Genomic DNA, 16,410 nt, shown 5'->3' with positions numbered 1-16,410 from the left:
ATTACCTTTTTTTTGTTTTTTTTTTAAGAGATTGGGTCTTGCTGTGTTAACCAGGCTGGTCTCAAACTTCTGGGCTCAAACAATCCTCCCACCTCAGCTTCCCACATAGCTGGTACTACAGGTGTGCACCACCACACTTGGCTGCAACTGATATCTTTTTGATATCTTTCATTTCTTTTATGGTAATTTGTGTGCACACACACACTCTCTCTCCTTTAATTATTCTAGTTAGAGAGTTTTTACTTTTTTTTTTTTTTTTTTTTTTTTTGCGAGGGAATTTCGCTCTTGTTGCCCAGGCTGGAGTGCAATGGTGTGATCTTGCCTCACCGCAACCTCTGCCTCGTGGGTTGAAGCGATTCTCCTGCCTCAGCCTCCCAAGTAGCTGGGATTACAGGGGCCTACCACCACACCTAGCTAATATTTTTTTGTATTTTTAGTAGAGATGGGGTTTCACCATGTTGGCCAGGCTGGTCTCGAACTTCTGATCTCAGGTGATCCGCCCACCTTGGCCTTCCAAAGTGCTGGGATTACAAGCGTGAGCCACTGAGCCCAGCCTTGTGATAACACCTTCTAAAAAAACCTTTTTCTCTATTATTTATCCATTTTCTATTGCATTAGTTTCTACTATTTATTATTTATTTCCTTCTGAGTTAAATTTGCTCTCTTTCTCTAGTTTCTTACAATGGGATTGTAAATAATTGATTTTTGTTTTGTTTTAAATGGAGTCTCACTCTGTTGTCCAGGCTGGAGTGCAGTGGTATGATCTCGGCTCACTGCAACCTCCGCCTCCTGGGTTCAAGCGATTCTCCTGCTTCAGCCTCCTGAGTAGCTGGGACCACAGGTGCGTGCCACCATGCCTGGCTAATTTTTTGTATCTTTAGTAGAGATGGGGTTTCACCATGTTGGCCAGGCTGGTCTCAAACTCCTGACCTCAGGTGATCCACGCACCTCGGCCTCCCAAAGTGCTGGGATTACAGGGGTGAGCCGCCACGCCCGGCCAAATAATTGATTTTTAACCTTTCTCTTTTTTTTTGAGACAGAGTTTTGCTTTTGTTGCCCAGGCTGGAGTGTAGCGGAGCGATCTCGGCTCACTGCAACCTCCACCTCCCCGGTTCAAGGGATTCTCCTCCCTTAGCCTCTGAGTAGCTGGGATTACAGGCGCATGCCACCATGCCCGGCTAATTTTTTGTATTTTTCATAGAGACGTGATTTTACTATGTTGGCCAGGCTGGTCTCGAACTCCTGACCTCAGGTGATCCACCCACCTCAGCCTCCCAAAGTGCTAGGATTACAGGTGTGAGCCACAGTGCTCGGCCACCTTTCTTATTTTTTAACACGAGCATTTAAAGCTACAAATTTCCCTCTAAGGACTGCTTTAGTTGTGTCTCCAGGTTTTATGTGTTTTCATTATCATTCAGCTCAACATATTTTCTAACCTCCTTTGTGATTTCTTCTTTGATCCATAAGTTACATAGACTGTGTGACTTAATTTCCAAATATTTCAGCATTTTCCAAATATCTTTTTTGTTTTCAATTCCTAATTTAACTTAATTTAGGTCACATATCTGTATAATTTTAATCTTTTGAATTTTGAGACTAGATTTACGACATGGCGTATTGTCTATTTTGGCAAATGTTCAGATTGCAACTGAAAAGAATACGTATGTTGGGCGTGGTGGCTCACGCCTGTAATCCCAGCACTTTGGGAGGCCGAGGCAGGCGGATCATGAGGTCAGGAGATCGAGACCACGGTGAAACCCCGTCTCTACTAAAAATACAAAAAATTAGCTGGGCGCGGTGGCAGGTGCCTGTAGTCCCAGCTACTTGGGAGGCTGAGGCAGGAGAATGGCGTGAACTCGGGAGGCGGAGCTTACAGTGAGCCGAGATTGTGCCACTGCACTCCAGCCTGGGCGACAGAGCAAGACTCTGTCTCAAAAAAAAAAAAAAAAGAAAAGAAAATAATACATATATGATTGTGTGTAGTGTTATATAAATGCCAGTTATCTCAAAGTGGTTGATAATGTTGTTTAAACCAAATCTTGGGTGTAGTGTTTATATATTTCAGTTAGGCTCAGGTAATAAAGTTGTTAAAAGTATCTATCACCACTGAGTTTTTCACTGTTTTATCAATAACTAAGAGAAGGGTACTAAACTCATCAAATGTAATTGTAGCTTTGGGGGCCAGGCACTGTGGCTCATGCTTGTAATCCCAGCACTTTGGGAGGCCGAGGCAGGTGGATCACTTGAAGTCAGAAATTCCAGACCAGCCTGGCTAACACGGCGAAACCCTGTCTCTACTAAAAATACAAAAATTAGCCAGGTGTGGTGGCATATGCCTGTAGTCCCAGCTACTTGGGAGGCTGAGGCAGGAGAATCACATGAACCCGGGAGGCAGAGGTTGCAGTGAGCAGAAGATCGTGCCACTGCACTTCAGCCTCGCAACAGAGCAAGGCTCCATCTCAAAAAAAAAAAAGTGTAGATTTCTGCATTTTTCCCTTTAGTTCTGCCCATTTCACACTATTCTATTTTCTCCATGAAAGTTTATCATTATTTCTTGAGTAAGTGACACCTGTTCCCCACCATCAGAAGCAACAGTCCCAAGATGCCAGCCCATTCCATGGATGTCAAACCACTCCATTGTTTAAAAGACACAACTCATACAGGCACTGGATGGAACCATACTTTACTCATGTAGAGAACAGACACAGAAAGAGATCAGCTTCAACAGCAAGCACTCGTTCCCCCAAGGCCAGCAGGTCTGACCACATAGCCAATGCAGGGAGATGGTCTGCAGGCACCCATCTTGTGTTATAGGTGAAGGACACCATCTGCTCCCTACTGGGAACAGATATCATAGTGGGGTTGGCAGGCACACATGAAGCACACACTTTAAGTAAAACAAGGGAATAAACATCTAGCCCAGAACAGGGGAAGATAATCCCAAGCAAGGTGATACGCCAAGCACAAGTTGTGAAGTTTCTTTATCTCCATATAAGAAAATGTTCCGGCCAGGCACGGTGGCTCACGCCTGTAATTCCAGCACTTTGGGAGGCCAAGGCAGGCGGATCACGAGGTCAGGAGATCGAGACCATCCTGGCTAACACGGTGAAACCCCGTCTCTACTAAAAATACAAAAAATTAGCCAGGCGTGGTGGTGGGTGCCTGTAGTCCCAGCTACTCAGGAGGCTGAGGCAGGAGAATGGTGTGAACCCCGGAGGCGGAGCTTGCAGGGAGGCGAGATAGCACCACTGCACTCCAGCCTGGGCAACAGAGTGAGACTCCGTCTCAAAAAAAAAAGAAAAAGAAAAAGAAAATGTTCCAGGCCCAAGCACACTCTTACACAGTTGTTCAAGGGTCAACAGGCTGTACAAGACTGTCTTTATAAACGTTCTGAAATGTCCTTTTTTTCTCTGATAATATTCTTTTTTGTTGTTGTTGTTGAGACGGAGTTTTGCTCTTGTCACCCAGGCTGGAGTGCAATGACCAGATCTCGGCTCACTGCAACCTCCACCTCCCGGGTTCAAGCGATTCTCCTGCCTCAGCCTCCTGAGTAGCTGGGATTAGAGGCATGCGCCACCACACCCAGCTAATTTTGTAGTTTTAGTAGAGACGGGGTTTCTCCTTGTTGGTCAGGCTGGTCTCAAACTCCTGACCTCAGGTGATCTGCCCGCCTTTACCTCCCAAAGTGTTGGGATTACAGGTGTGAGCCACCACACCAAGCCTCTGATAATATTCTTTGTTTGAAGTATACTTTTCTGACATTAAAAGCCACTCCATTTCCTCATGATTAGTGTTTACATGGTATATAATATTTTTCTATCCACACACAAATTAGCCAGGCATGGTGGCACACACCTAAAGTCCCAGCTACTTGGGTATGTGAGGGATCTATGAGGGATCTAGATTCTCCTTATGAGAATCTAATGCCTGATGATCTGTCACTGTCTCCCATCACCCCCATATGGGACCATCTAGTTGCAGGAAAATAAGCTCAGGGCTCCCACTGATTCTACATGATGGTGAGTTGTATAACTATTTCATTATATATTACAATGTAATAATAATATAAATAAAGTGTACAATAAATGTAATGTGTTTGAATCATCCTGAAACCATCCCCTCTCCCCCATCCATGGAAAACTGTCTTACACAAAACAGGTCCTTTGTGCCAAAAAGGTTGGGGGCCACTGTTCTAGCCTGAGCGACAGAGTAAAACTGTCTCAAAAATTGTTGGGTTTCAGGCCACTATCTGACTCTTTGTTTTCTATTAGTACTAGATACTACAAGATGTTTTTGTTGTTGCTGTTTTCTTTTTTCCCCTCTTTCTCTGCATTATTTTGGATTATTTTTGTTTTCCACTTTGTGTCCTCTATTGGCTTTTTATTATACCCCTTTGTTTTTCACCCGTTGTTCTAGGGGTTATAATATGCATTTTTATTACGCACTTCACCATGAATTCATATTGGACCATTTTGTATATAACAAAGGAATCTTAAAATGATAGACTTCCATTTTTCCCTTCCTGTGTATTGTGCTATTATGGCCATTACAGTTCACTTCTACATAATTTAAGCCCCACAATAAATCACCATTTTATTTTGTTTTTGCTTTAAATTGTCGATTATGTTTTAAAGGAATTTAAAAATGAAAAAAGTCTCTTATATTTACCCACAAATGCTCACGTGTTCTTCATTCCTTCTTGTAGACATGATTTTTCTACCTGGTATCTTTTTCCTTCAGCTTTCCTTTAACATTTCTCATAGTGCAGACCTGTTAGTGACTAATTCTCTAACCTATCTGAAAATATCTTTATTTCCCCTTCATTTTAGAAGGATATTTTCATTGGATATAGGTTGACATCTTCTTCTTTCTGCACTTTAAAGATGCTATCCCCTTGGCTTATGTTGTTTCTGATGAGAAGTCATTCTTCTTTATGTTTCCTAAATTTAGTTAGTTGTCTTTTATTTATCTTTGTCTTCGGTTTTTAGAAATTCAACTATAATGTGCCTAGTTGTGTCTTTTCTTTTTTTTTTCTTTTTTTTTTTTTGAGACGGAGTTTCACTCTTGTTGCCCAGGCTGGAGTGCAATGGCGCAATCTTGGCTCACCACAACCTCCGCCTCCCAGGTTCAAGCGATTCTCCTGCCTCAGCCTCCTCAGTAGCTGAGATTACAGGCATGCACCACTACGCCCGGCTAATTTTGTATTTTCAGTAGAGATGGGGTTTCTCCATGTTGAGGCTGGTCTCGAACTCCTGATCTCAGGTGATCCACCCATCTCAGCCTCCCAAAGTGCTGGGATTACAGGCATGCAGGTGTGAGCCACTGCGCCTGGCCATTTTTTTTTTTTTTTTTTTTGAGACAGGGTCTTGATCTGTCACCCAGGCTGGAGTGCGGCAGCATGATCAAAGCTCACTACACCCTCGACCTCCTAGGCTCAAGTGGTCCTCCTGCCTCAGCCTCCTGAGTAGGTGGGATTACAGGCATGTGCCACAACACCCAGCTAATTTTTTTGTAGTTTTGGTAGAGACAGGGTTTCACCATGTTGCCCAGGCTGGTCTTGAACTCTCGGAGTCAAACAATTGGCCGGCCTCAGCCTCCCAAAGTGCTGGGATTACAAGGTATTAGCCACTGTGCCCGGGCCCCTAGTTGTGTTTTCATTTGTTTATCTTACTTGGGGTTTGTTAAACTTCTTGAATCTGTAGGTTTATAGTTTTTCTCCAATATGTCAGATTTTTCAGCCACTATTGCTTCAAAATTTTTTTCTTCCTTATTCTTTTCCATCCTTATGGGGTTCCTGTTTCAAAATTCTTGTCCAAGAGGTCACTGATCTTCCATTAAAATTTCCCCCCTAGCATTTTGCTGTGTGTGCTTCAGTTTGGATCTTTTTTTTTTTTTTTTTGCCTTGTCTTCAAGTTCACTGATTCTGCCTTCTGCCACACCAAATCCACTGTCAAGCCCATCCTGTATAATTTTCCCTTTAGATATCATATTTTTCAGTTCTTGAATTTCTATTTGGTTCTTTTGAAATAGTTTCCATTTTTCAACTAATATTTCCTATCTTTTCATTCACTAGGTCCTTCTTTTCCTTTAATTTTTTTTTTTTTTTTTTTTTTTTTTTTGAGATGGAGTCTCATTCTGTAGCCCAGGCTGGAGTGCAGTGGTATGATCTCGGCTCACTGCAACCTCCACCTCCCAGGTTCAAGCAATTCTCCTGCCTCAGCCTTCCAAGTAGCTAGGATTACAGGTGCCCGCCACCATGCCTGGCTAATTTTTTTTTTTTTTTTTTTTAATAGAGACAGGGTTTCACCATGTTGGCCAGGCTGGTCTAGAACTCCTGACCTCAAGTGATCCACCTGCCTTAGCCTCCCAAAGGGCTGAGATTACTGGTATGAGCCACCACACCTGGCCTCCTTTAATTCTTAAACATTTAAAATACTCACATTAAGCCCTTTTTGCTTATTCTTATACTTCTGTCGACTCTCAGTCTTTGTCTGTCTCTATTGACTGTTTTTCTCCTAGTTACACATATCAATTTCCTACTTCTTTGCCTTTCTTTTTTTTTTGAGACAGAGTCTCACTCTGTTGCTCAGACTTGAGTGCAGTGGTGCAATCTCAGCTCACTGCAACATCTGCCTCGAGGGTTCAAGCGATTCTCCTGCCTCAGCCTCCCAAGTAGCTGAGACTACAGGCTCACGCCACCACGCCCAGCTAATTTTGTATTTTTGGTAAAGACGGGGCTTCACCATGTTGATCAGGCTGGTCTTGAACTCCTGACCTCAAGTGATTCACCCAACTCAGTCTTCCAAAGTGCTAGGATTACAGGTGTGAGCCACCGCACCTGGCCTTTTCTAATAATCTTTAACATTTATGCTAAATATTGTGAATATTACTTGGGGTCTGGATTTTATCTTTCTTCAAAGAATTTTGTTCTGGCAGGTTAATTTTTTTTGTTTGTTTTGAGATGGAGTCTCGCTCTGTCGCTCAGGCTGGAATACGATCTAGGCTCACTGCAGCCTCAACCTCTCAGGCTCAAAAGATCCTTCCATCTCAGCCTCTGAAGTAGGTGGACTATAGGCATGTGCCACCACCACGCTCCCAACAGCTAATTTTTAAATTTTTTTGTAGAGATGGGGTATTGCTATGTTGCCCAGCCTAGTCTTGAACTCCTGGTCTCAAGCAATCCTCCCACTTCAGCATCTTGAAATGCTGGAATTATAGGCATGAGTCACCACACCCAGCCTTATATGGATTTTTTTTTCCTTCTGAGACGGAGTCTTGCTCTGTCACCCAGGCTGGAGTGCAGTGGCACGATCTCGGCTCACTGCAACCTCCGCCTCCCAGGTTCAAGCAATTCTCCTGCCTCAGCCTCCTGAGTAGCTGGGATTACAGGCACCCGCCACCACACCTGGCTAATTTTTGTATTTTTAGTAGAAATGAGGTTTCACCATGTTGGCCAGGCTGGTCTCAAACTCCTGACCTCATGATCCGTCTGCCTTGGCCTCCCAAAGTGCTGGGATTACAGGCATGAGCCACTGAGCCTGGCTGGATTTTTTTTTTTTTTTTTTAATGATATATCAGCCAGGTGGCTCACGCCTGTAATCCCAGCACTTTGGGAGGCCGAGGTGGGCAGATCACTTGAGGCCAGGAGTTCGAGACCAGCCTGGCCAACATGGTGAAACCCTATCTCTATTAAAAATACAAAAATTAGCCGGGCATGGTGGTGGGTGCCTGTAATCCCAGCTACTTGGGAGGCTGAGGGAGGAGAATCCCTTGAACCCAGGAGGCGGAGGTTTCAGTGAGCCGAGGTCGCGCTATTGCACTCTAGCCTGGGCAACAAGAGCGAAACTCCGTCTCAAGAAAAAATAAATAAAACAAAATAAAATGATATATCAACTCAATTGTTTTAAAATTTTGTTTGCATGGGTCCAGTAGACACTTTAGGGTCAGAATAGCCATACTCCTATGTTGTTAACTGGTGTGTTTAGTGAGGTCTCTCTTGTGGCTGACTGAAAGTCCAACATCTCTTCCAATGCAGTATGATTTCTGGAGTCTCCATTCAGCTACACTGTAGCTACTCTCTGCCAGGTCTTGCAGAGTTTCTCCCTGTGAATACACAGCTTATATTTTGCCAAAGACTTAAGTGGCCCTTATGCAGACTTTTAGTGCTACTTCTCTGTGGAGCTCCCTCTCTGGTACCTGACCTAGCCATTATAGAACTCAACAGCACAAAAATCCAATCTCTATATCTTCAACTCATGAAGACCACAATATTCTACAAGGGTTCCACCTCCCTGCACCATGGATCACAAAGTGCCTCCACACAGAAAGGCAAATTGTGAGGCTCAACTTGTGCATTTTCCTTCTCCAACAGATACAGTCCCGTACTGCCTGTTGTCCAAGATCTGAAAACAGTTGTTTTATGTATTTTGTCCAGTTGTATGTGGTTTACACTCTGTTATCAGTTATTTTGGCTTGGTCAAAAGAGGAGTGATTGTTCAATAACTTGTTAACAATTACATATATGTATTATACAAAATGAATAGAACTTACCAAAACTGAGAGATGATCTAGAAAATATAACATAGAGGCCAGGCGCGGTGGCTCACGCCTGGAATCCCAGCACTTTGGGAGGCCAAGACAGGTAGATCACCTGAGGTCGGGAGTTCGACACCAGCCTGACCAACATGGAGAAGCCTCATCTCTACAAAAAATACAAAATTAGCCGGGTGTGCTGGCGCATGCCTGTAATCCCAGCTACTCAGGAGGCTGAGGCAGGAGAGTCACTTGAACCTGGGAGGCGGAGGTTGCGGTGAGCCAAGCCAAGATCACACCATTGCACTCCAGCCTGGGCAACAAGAGTGGAACTCCAGCTCAAAAAAAAAAAAAAAAGTTTATATATATATACCAAAACTGAGAGATGATGTTGAGTTTTGGTGGGTTGTATTCATTTTATATTAATTATATATGTATAATATATATGATATACATCCAAATATATACAGATTTTCTTTCTTTTTTTTTGGAGACAGAGTCTTGCTCAGTCACCCAGGCTGGAGTGCAGTGGTGCGATCTCGGCTCACTACAACTTCCACCTCCCTGGTTCAAGCAATTCTCCTGCCTCAGCCTCCCAAGTAGCTGGGACTATAGGCACCCATGACCACGCCTGGCTAATTTTTTGTATTTTAGTAGAGATGGGGTTTCACCATATTGCCCAGGCTGGTCTCCAACTCCTGAGCACAGGCAATCCACCTGCCTTGGCCTCCCAAAGTGCTAGGATTACAGGTGTGAGCCACTGCGCCCTGCCAAATATATATACATTTTCTCTATCATATTAACTTTCTACATCATCTTCTGTTTTGGTAAATTGTATTTCTTCCATGTTTTAAATATCTCAAATTAGTCATTAATATTATTTTATATATGCAATAATTATTTCAATATTCCCATATGTTGGTGATCAACTTCTTTGTATACCATTCCTTCTTGTAGTCCACTTTCTCCTGCTGGGTTTAATATACTTTTTCCTCCTATACATCCTACACCTCCTGTAATAATTATTAAAGGTCTTTAAGTGGTAAATTCCCACATTTGAAGTCTGGAAAAGTGGGAATTTACTACTGTAAAATCTGTAATAATTATTAAAAGTCTGTAAGTGGTAAATCCCCACTTTCTGAAATCTGGTTTTTGTTTAGCTCTCATTTTTGAATAATAGTTTAGCTGGGTATGGCATCTAAGTTACAGTTATTTTCTCTTAGCTCTTTCAAAATATTATTCCTTTGTCTTCAGACCTGTCTTATTAATGTTGAGAAGTATACCGCTAGCCTAAATGTTGCTTCTTTGTATGTAATATTTTTATAGTTTCTGATGTTATCTTGTCTACCTTTAATTATCCAATAAAAATTTTCTGATATTTCTTCTCTTTTTCTCTCTCTTTTGAGATAAGGTCTCACTCTCTCTGTCACCTAGGCTTGAGTGCAGTGGTGTGATCACAGCTCACTGCAGCCATGACCTCCTGGGCTTAAGCACCTCCTGAGTAGCTGGGACTACAGGCGCATGCCACCATGCCTAGCTAATTTTTAGATTTTTTGTAGAGATGAGGTCTCATGATATTGCCCAGACTGGTCTCAAACGCCGGGGCTCAAGCAATCCTCCTACCTCAGTCTCTCAAAGTGTTGAGTTTACAGGCATGAACTACCGTGCCTGGCCTGATATTTCTTTAAGGCACTTACTATATTTTGTATTAGCCCCTTTCCATACTTTAACATTATTTGCCTTGTATTATTATTTCGTTGTGTTCCATACTTGCCTTAACCCCACCATTAGAGAACAAGCTACCTGACACTATATGAAGCACTATGCATCTTTTCCTATAAAGAGGCACCATTTTCTTTCATGGACTGGGGAGTGGCACATAAAGAAAAAAGAAGGATGGGAGCGGTGGCTCACACCTGTAATCCCAGCACTTTGGGAGGCCAAGGTGGGTGGATCACCTGACATTGGGAGTTTGAGACCAGTCTGACCAACATGGAGAAACCCCATCTCTGGCAAGGCACAGTGGCTCACGCCTGAAATCCTAGCACTTTGGGAGGCCCAGGCAGGCAGATCACGAGGTCAAGAGATTGAGACCATCCTGGCCAACATGGTGAAACCCCGTCTCTACTAAAAATATAAAAATTAGCTGGGCGTGGTGGTGCGTGCCTGTAATCCCAGCTACTCGGGAGGCTGAGGCAGGAGAATCACTTGAACCCGGGAGGCGGAGGTTGCAGTGAGCTGAGATCACATCATTGCACTCCAGCCCAGGTGACAAGAGCGAAACTCCGTCTCAAAAAAAAAAAAAAAAAGAAAAGAAACTCCGTCTCCCATCTCTACTAAAAATACAAAAATTAGCTGGGCATGGTGGTGTGTACCTGTAATTCCAGCTACTTGAGAGGCTGAGGCAGGAGAATGGCTTTAACCCAGGAGGCAGAGGTCGCGGTGAGCCGAGATCGTGCCATTGCACTCCAACCTGGGCAACAAGGGCAAAACTCTGTCTCAAAAAAGAAAAAAGATCAAAATGCTGAATCTGAGTTTAGCAACAGAGGCTCATCTCAAAGACTGCCTAGATATGGCTAATGTTTAAGAACAAATAAATAAGTTACGTATGCATTGACTATTCTGTTCATAATTTATTGTCTGGCTTTCAGCAGATGGCTGGCATTCTTAGGAACTGTTTACATATCAAAAAGGTATTTGTTAAGCTCAGCAAAGTTTTCATCTGCCAATTTAGGAGTTTATCAGTGTGTATACACATCTGTGTCTGCGTGAGTGTACTGGGAAAAGGAATAGTCCCAACTACTCCCCAACTATAAAATCTAAGTTGTTTCCATCACTAGGGTTCATACACATAAGAGCAATTCTGAAAGCATAAGAAGAAAACCACCTGAAATGTATTCCTATGACAGACTGAAAAGCCTCCTGGGTGTAAACTTATCTTAAGCAAAGAGAAGATCAAGTAGTTTCATTTAGAAACAAAGCTTTGGGCCGGGCGCAGTGGCTCACGCCTGTAATCACAGCACTTTGGGAGGTCGAGGTGGGCAGATTACGAGGTCAGGAGATTGAGACCGTCCTGGCTAACACGGTGAAACCCCCATCTCCACTAATTAGCCAGGCGTGGTGGCAGGTGCCTGTAGTCCCAGCTACTCTGGAGGCTGAGGCAGGAGAATGGTGTGAACCCGGGAGGCGGAGCTTGCAGTGAGCGGAGATGGCGCCACTGTACTCCAGCCCAGGCAACAGAGCGAGACTCTGTCTCAAAAAAAAAAAAAAAAAAAGAAACAAAGCTTTGGTGCTTAGTGGAGTAATTAATTTTGAAAGTACCATAGTGCCTGATACTGGAAATTATCTCTACTACAACTACTTTGGATTCAAATCTAGGTTCTAAGAAAAGAGAGAGGTATAAGTAAAAATGAAAATATCTGTTTATATTAAAACCAGTAACAAAATACATTACAAACCATTTTGAAACCCTTTGAGACAGTACAGCACAGATAATTAACAATAAATACCTCAGAGCTTTAGCATCTCTATATTACCCATACAGTCAACACCAGCTGTAACCAGGAAAAGCAGCAACAATGCACACAGAAGAGATGCCTGACAAGAGGGGCAACACCCAGCAGACCTATCATCAGTGCATGCAGGCCAGGCGCAGCGGCTCACACCTGTAACCCCGGCACTTTGGGAGACCGAAGTGGATCACCTGAGGTCAGGAGTTTGAGACCAGCCTGGCCAACATGGTGAAACCCCGTCTCTACTAAAATACAAAAATTGGCCGGGTGTGGTGGCGTGCACCTGTAATCCCAGCTACTAGGGAGGCTGAGGCAAGAGAATTGCTTGAGCCTGGGAGGCGGAGGTTGCAGTGAGTTGAGATCGCGCCACTGCACTCCAACCTGGGCGACAGAGCGAGAATCTATCTCCAGAAAAAAAAAAGAAAAAACAACAACAACAACAGTGCATGCAAACACAGGGTGAGGCAAAATCACCAGAAGGTAAATAGTTGGAGAAGAGGTTTAGGTTTTTGTTGTTGTTGTTGTTGAGAGAGTTTCACTCTTGTTGACCAGGCTGGAGTGCAATGGCGCGATCTTGGCTCACTGCAACCTCCGCCTCCCGGGTTCAAGCAATTCTCCTGCCTCAGCCTCCCAAATAGCTGAGATTACAGGCATGTGCCACCATGCCCGGCTAATTTTGTATTTTTAGTAGAGATGGGGTTTCACCGCGTTGGTCAGGCTGGTCCCGAACTCCTGACCTCAGATGATCTACCCACCTCAGCCTCCCAAAGTGCTAGGATGACAGGCGTGAGCCACCGTGCCTGGGCCAAGAAGAGGTTTAAAATGCAATATACTATTATATACTAAGTCTAGTAGTCTAACAGACTTGCTATTGAAAATACCTAAGATGGCCAGGCGCAGTGATTCACGTCTGCAATACCAGCACTTTGGGAGGCTGAGGCAGGGATCAATTGAGGTCAGGAGTTTGAGACCAGCCTGGCCAACACGGTGAAACCCCGTCTCTACTAAAAATACAAAAATTAGCTGGAAATTGCATGACCCTGGGAGGTGGAGGTTGCAGTGAGCTGACACTGCGCCACTGCACTCTAGCCTGGGCAAGAGAGTGAGGCTCCATCTCAAAAAAGAAAAAAAAAAATACCTAAGACATCTCTTGAACACCTTAGAAATATCCAGATGGGATTTTACTAAAGGCTGGGGTATCATTTTAAGAAATAGGGCAAGAGCATCGCTAACGCATACAGCAAAACAATCAGGCCTAATTTAACAGTTGGTCAAGGATTGAGAGGCTTCAAACCCTTACATTAAGAATGTTGTGGCCGGGCGCGGTGGCTCACACCTGTAATCCCAGCACTTTGGGAAGCCGAGGCGGGCAGAACATGAGGTCAGGAGATCGAGACCATTCTGGCCAATATGGTGAAAACCTGTCTCTATTAAAAATACAAAAGTTAGCTGGGTGTGGTGGCGCGTGCTTGTAATCCCAGCTACTTGGGAGGCCGAGGCAGGAGAATCCCTTAAATGAGGGAGTCACAGGTTTCAGTGAGTCGAGATTGTGCCACTGTACTCCAGCTTAGGGACGGAGTGAGACTCCTTCTCAAAATAAATAAATGAAAAAATAAAAAATAAAAAAAAAATTGCTGGGGGAATACTACTTAGGAAGTGAATTTGTAACCTGTTCCTCAAGTCCACAATCCAGTCAATTTCTGTTACTGCACTGACGATAATTATACTCACTATGAGCATGATGTTTTAAAATCAAGATAGCTCTGACTTTATAAAAGCATTTGGTTATTTTAATAATTGAAAACTCCTACATTTCCCTCTAGTTTAGACTTTTAAAACAGCTAGAAATAGAATGTCCAGAGAAATCTTTCTCAGAATGACAACCAATATGAAAAATATCCAATGAACTAAAGCAGGGGAGTACTGCTGAAGTTTAATCTAATTTCCACACAGTATACACCATTTTACTATAAAATAATACTTTGTACTTACCTTCCTCAGAAGAAAACATCCTCCTTCCTCTTCTTCTTATTTTTGAGACGGAGTTTCGCCCTTATTGCCCAGGCTGGAGTGCAATGGTGCAATCTTGGCTCACTGCAACCTCCACCTTCCAGGTTCAAGTGATTTTCCTGACTCAGCCTCCCGAGTAGCTGGGATTACAGGCAAGCACCACCAGGCCCAGCTAATTCCGTATTTTTAGTTAGGGACAGAGTTTCTCCATGTTGCTCAGGCTGGTCTCGAACTCCCAACCTCAGGCAATCCGCTTGCCTCGGCACCCCAAAGTCCTGGGATTACAGATGTGAGCCGTGTACGGCCAAACCTCCTTATTATTATTTTAGCTTTCTAGGGACGAGAATGAATACAAATGGTTTTGTGGCCCAGATCTCAAATTAAAGCCCAGACCTCAACCCTCTTACTGTCTTTTTTGCCAGAAGCAGCACTAACCCTCATTCTAACAAGGAGGGAGGGATATAATAGCAATGTCACAGCAGCAGACACTTTGAGGGAGAAAGACCAGAAAGGAAAAATGGAGAAAGGATAGGAGGCTGAAAGGAAAAGACAGAAAAACAACTCCAGGGCTGGGCACAGTGGCTCACGCCAGTAATCCCAGAATTTTGGGAGGCTGAGGCAGGTGGATCACCTGAGGTCAGGAGTTCTAGACCAGCCTGGCCAACATGGTGAAACCGTGTCTCTTCTAAAAATACAAAAGTTAGCCAGGTGTGGTGTCGGGTGCCTTTAGTTCCAACAACTCGGGAGGCTGAGGCAGGAGAATCATTTAAACCAGGGAGGCAGAGGTTGCAGTGAGCCGAGATTGAGCCACTATATATACTCCAGCCTGGGCGACAGAGTGAGACCTCCGTCTCAAAAAATAAAAATAAAAAATAAGAAAAGGAACTCCAAAATACTGAGTTGAGTATAGACGCTCTAGTATAGAAACTGCAGACCACTGGACTGTCTCTCACGAACTGGTCAAACTCCTAGACAGGGTCTAGGCTTTCCTAGACAGGGGTGGGGACAGACTCACGGGGCTAAGCCGAGGACAGAGCCCCACCAGGCGCTGTCAGGGCGGTTTCCCGACCACACGTCCCAGTCCAAAAACAACCTCACAGCAAATGTGGCTATGCCAAGTCCTTCAGGTATCAGTTAAATTTCCTCTTCTTTATGAATTTGTATTATTTATAAGACACTTGACACACGTTTAAACACTTAACATTGCTCCTGCGACTCAGGAAATAGGGCTTGTTCAGCTGAGGGAAAAAAAGCATGTAATGAGGGAGTTAACAAGGGCTGATATTTTTTTACAACATTCTTTAAAAACTGAAAAACCCCTTTAAACACCAGGAACAGCTTAAATAATTCACTGTGGGCCTAAGGGGCCCCTGTGGACGTTTCCCCCGCGGGTCCCTTTCTGGCCTCGGCCTCCCCGACTGTCATCCGCCAAGGTGGGCCCGGAGAGCGACGGGCTCCAGGCCTCGGTCTCAGCGGTCCTCCGGCTTCCGGGACCCACAGGGGCCCTGGGCTGGGTGGGTGCCAGCCGGACCTGGGGAGGCCGGACCCGGAAGTGGGTCGAGGCGGGCCGTGCCTTTTGACCTCTGGGTGCGCGGAAAGTCGGGAGCAAGCGGAAGTGCGGCCCGCTAGGCGGTCGCGGCCTGTCGGGGCTTGGAGCGAGTGGCTCCAAGGCCGCAGGCTGGGCCTGGGCCGCAGCCCTGGGAAGCCGACGATGCCTGAGGCGCTCTGTCCTCGGCCCACCCTGGGGACTTGTATGGCCGCAGGAAAGGATCAGGAGAGGCCGCTGCCCGTCTCCCACCGGCTCTAGGCTCCCTCGGCTGACCGATGTGGGGAAGGGAAGGGGCCCTCGCCGAGGCTCTAGGAGCGGCTCCTAGGCCGGGTTCTCTGACTTAAGGCTCTCCTGGCAGTGATTTTGCGGGAGTGAGTTGAGGGAGCTGCATTCACTCTAGTCCCTCACATGCCCGAGGGCCCGGGAATCGAGAAGCCGGCCCTGCGGGCCCGGTGGCAGGAAGGAGTGCGAAGCGCGGCCGCGGTGCTCGGCCGGCGCCGGGCTAGGTCGGGCGGCGGGGACCGCGCCGGCGTAGGACAACGCGGTGGAGGGAAGCACCTGCCCCCACCCACCTTGACTCAGGGCCGCCGCGCCCCTCCTGGGCCATCCGCGCGGGGGTCTCAGGATGGCGAAACCCGGGACCTCGCGGCCCTCGAGTGCTCCCCTGCCAGGGGGCGACCTAGGTACCCTTTATCGAGCCCCACTCCCCAAGGCAGAGAGAGTTAGACGTTCCCAAGGAGGGAGTCTCCATGGAGGAATTCGTCCTGCTTCACTTCCAGAGTTGAAAGCCCGTCGGTTCTGCAAAGA

Source organism: Pongo abelii, chromosome 14, assembly GCF_028885655.2.
Source record: "Pongo abelii isolate AG06213 chromosome 14, NHGRI_mPonAbe1-v2.0_pri, whole genome shotgun sequence".
NCBI lineage: Eukaryota > Metazoa > Chordata > Mammalia > Primates > Hominidae > Pongo > Pongo abelii.
The sequence above is the reverse complement of the archived record's forward strand: the minus strand, read 5'-3'. Positions refer to the sequence as shown.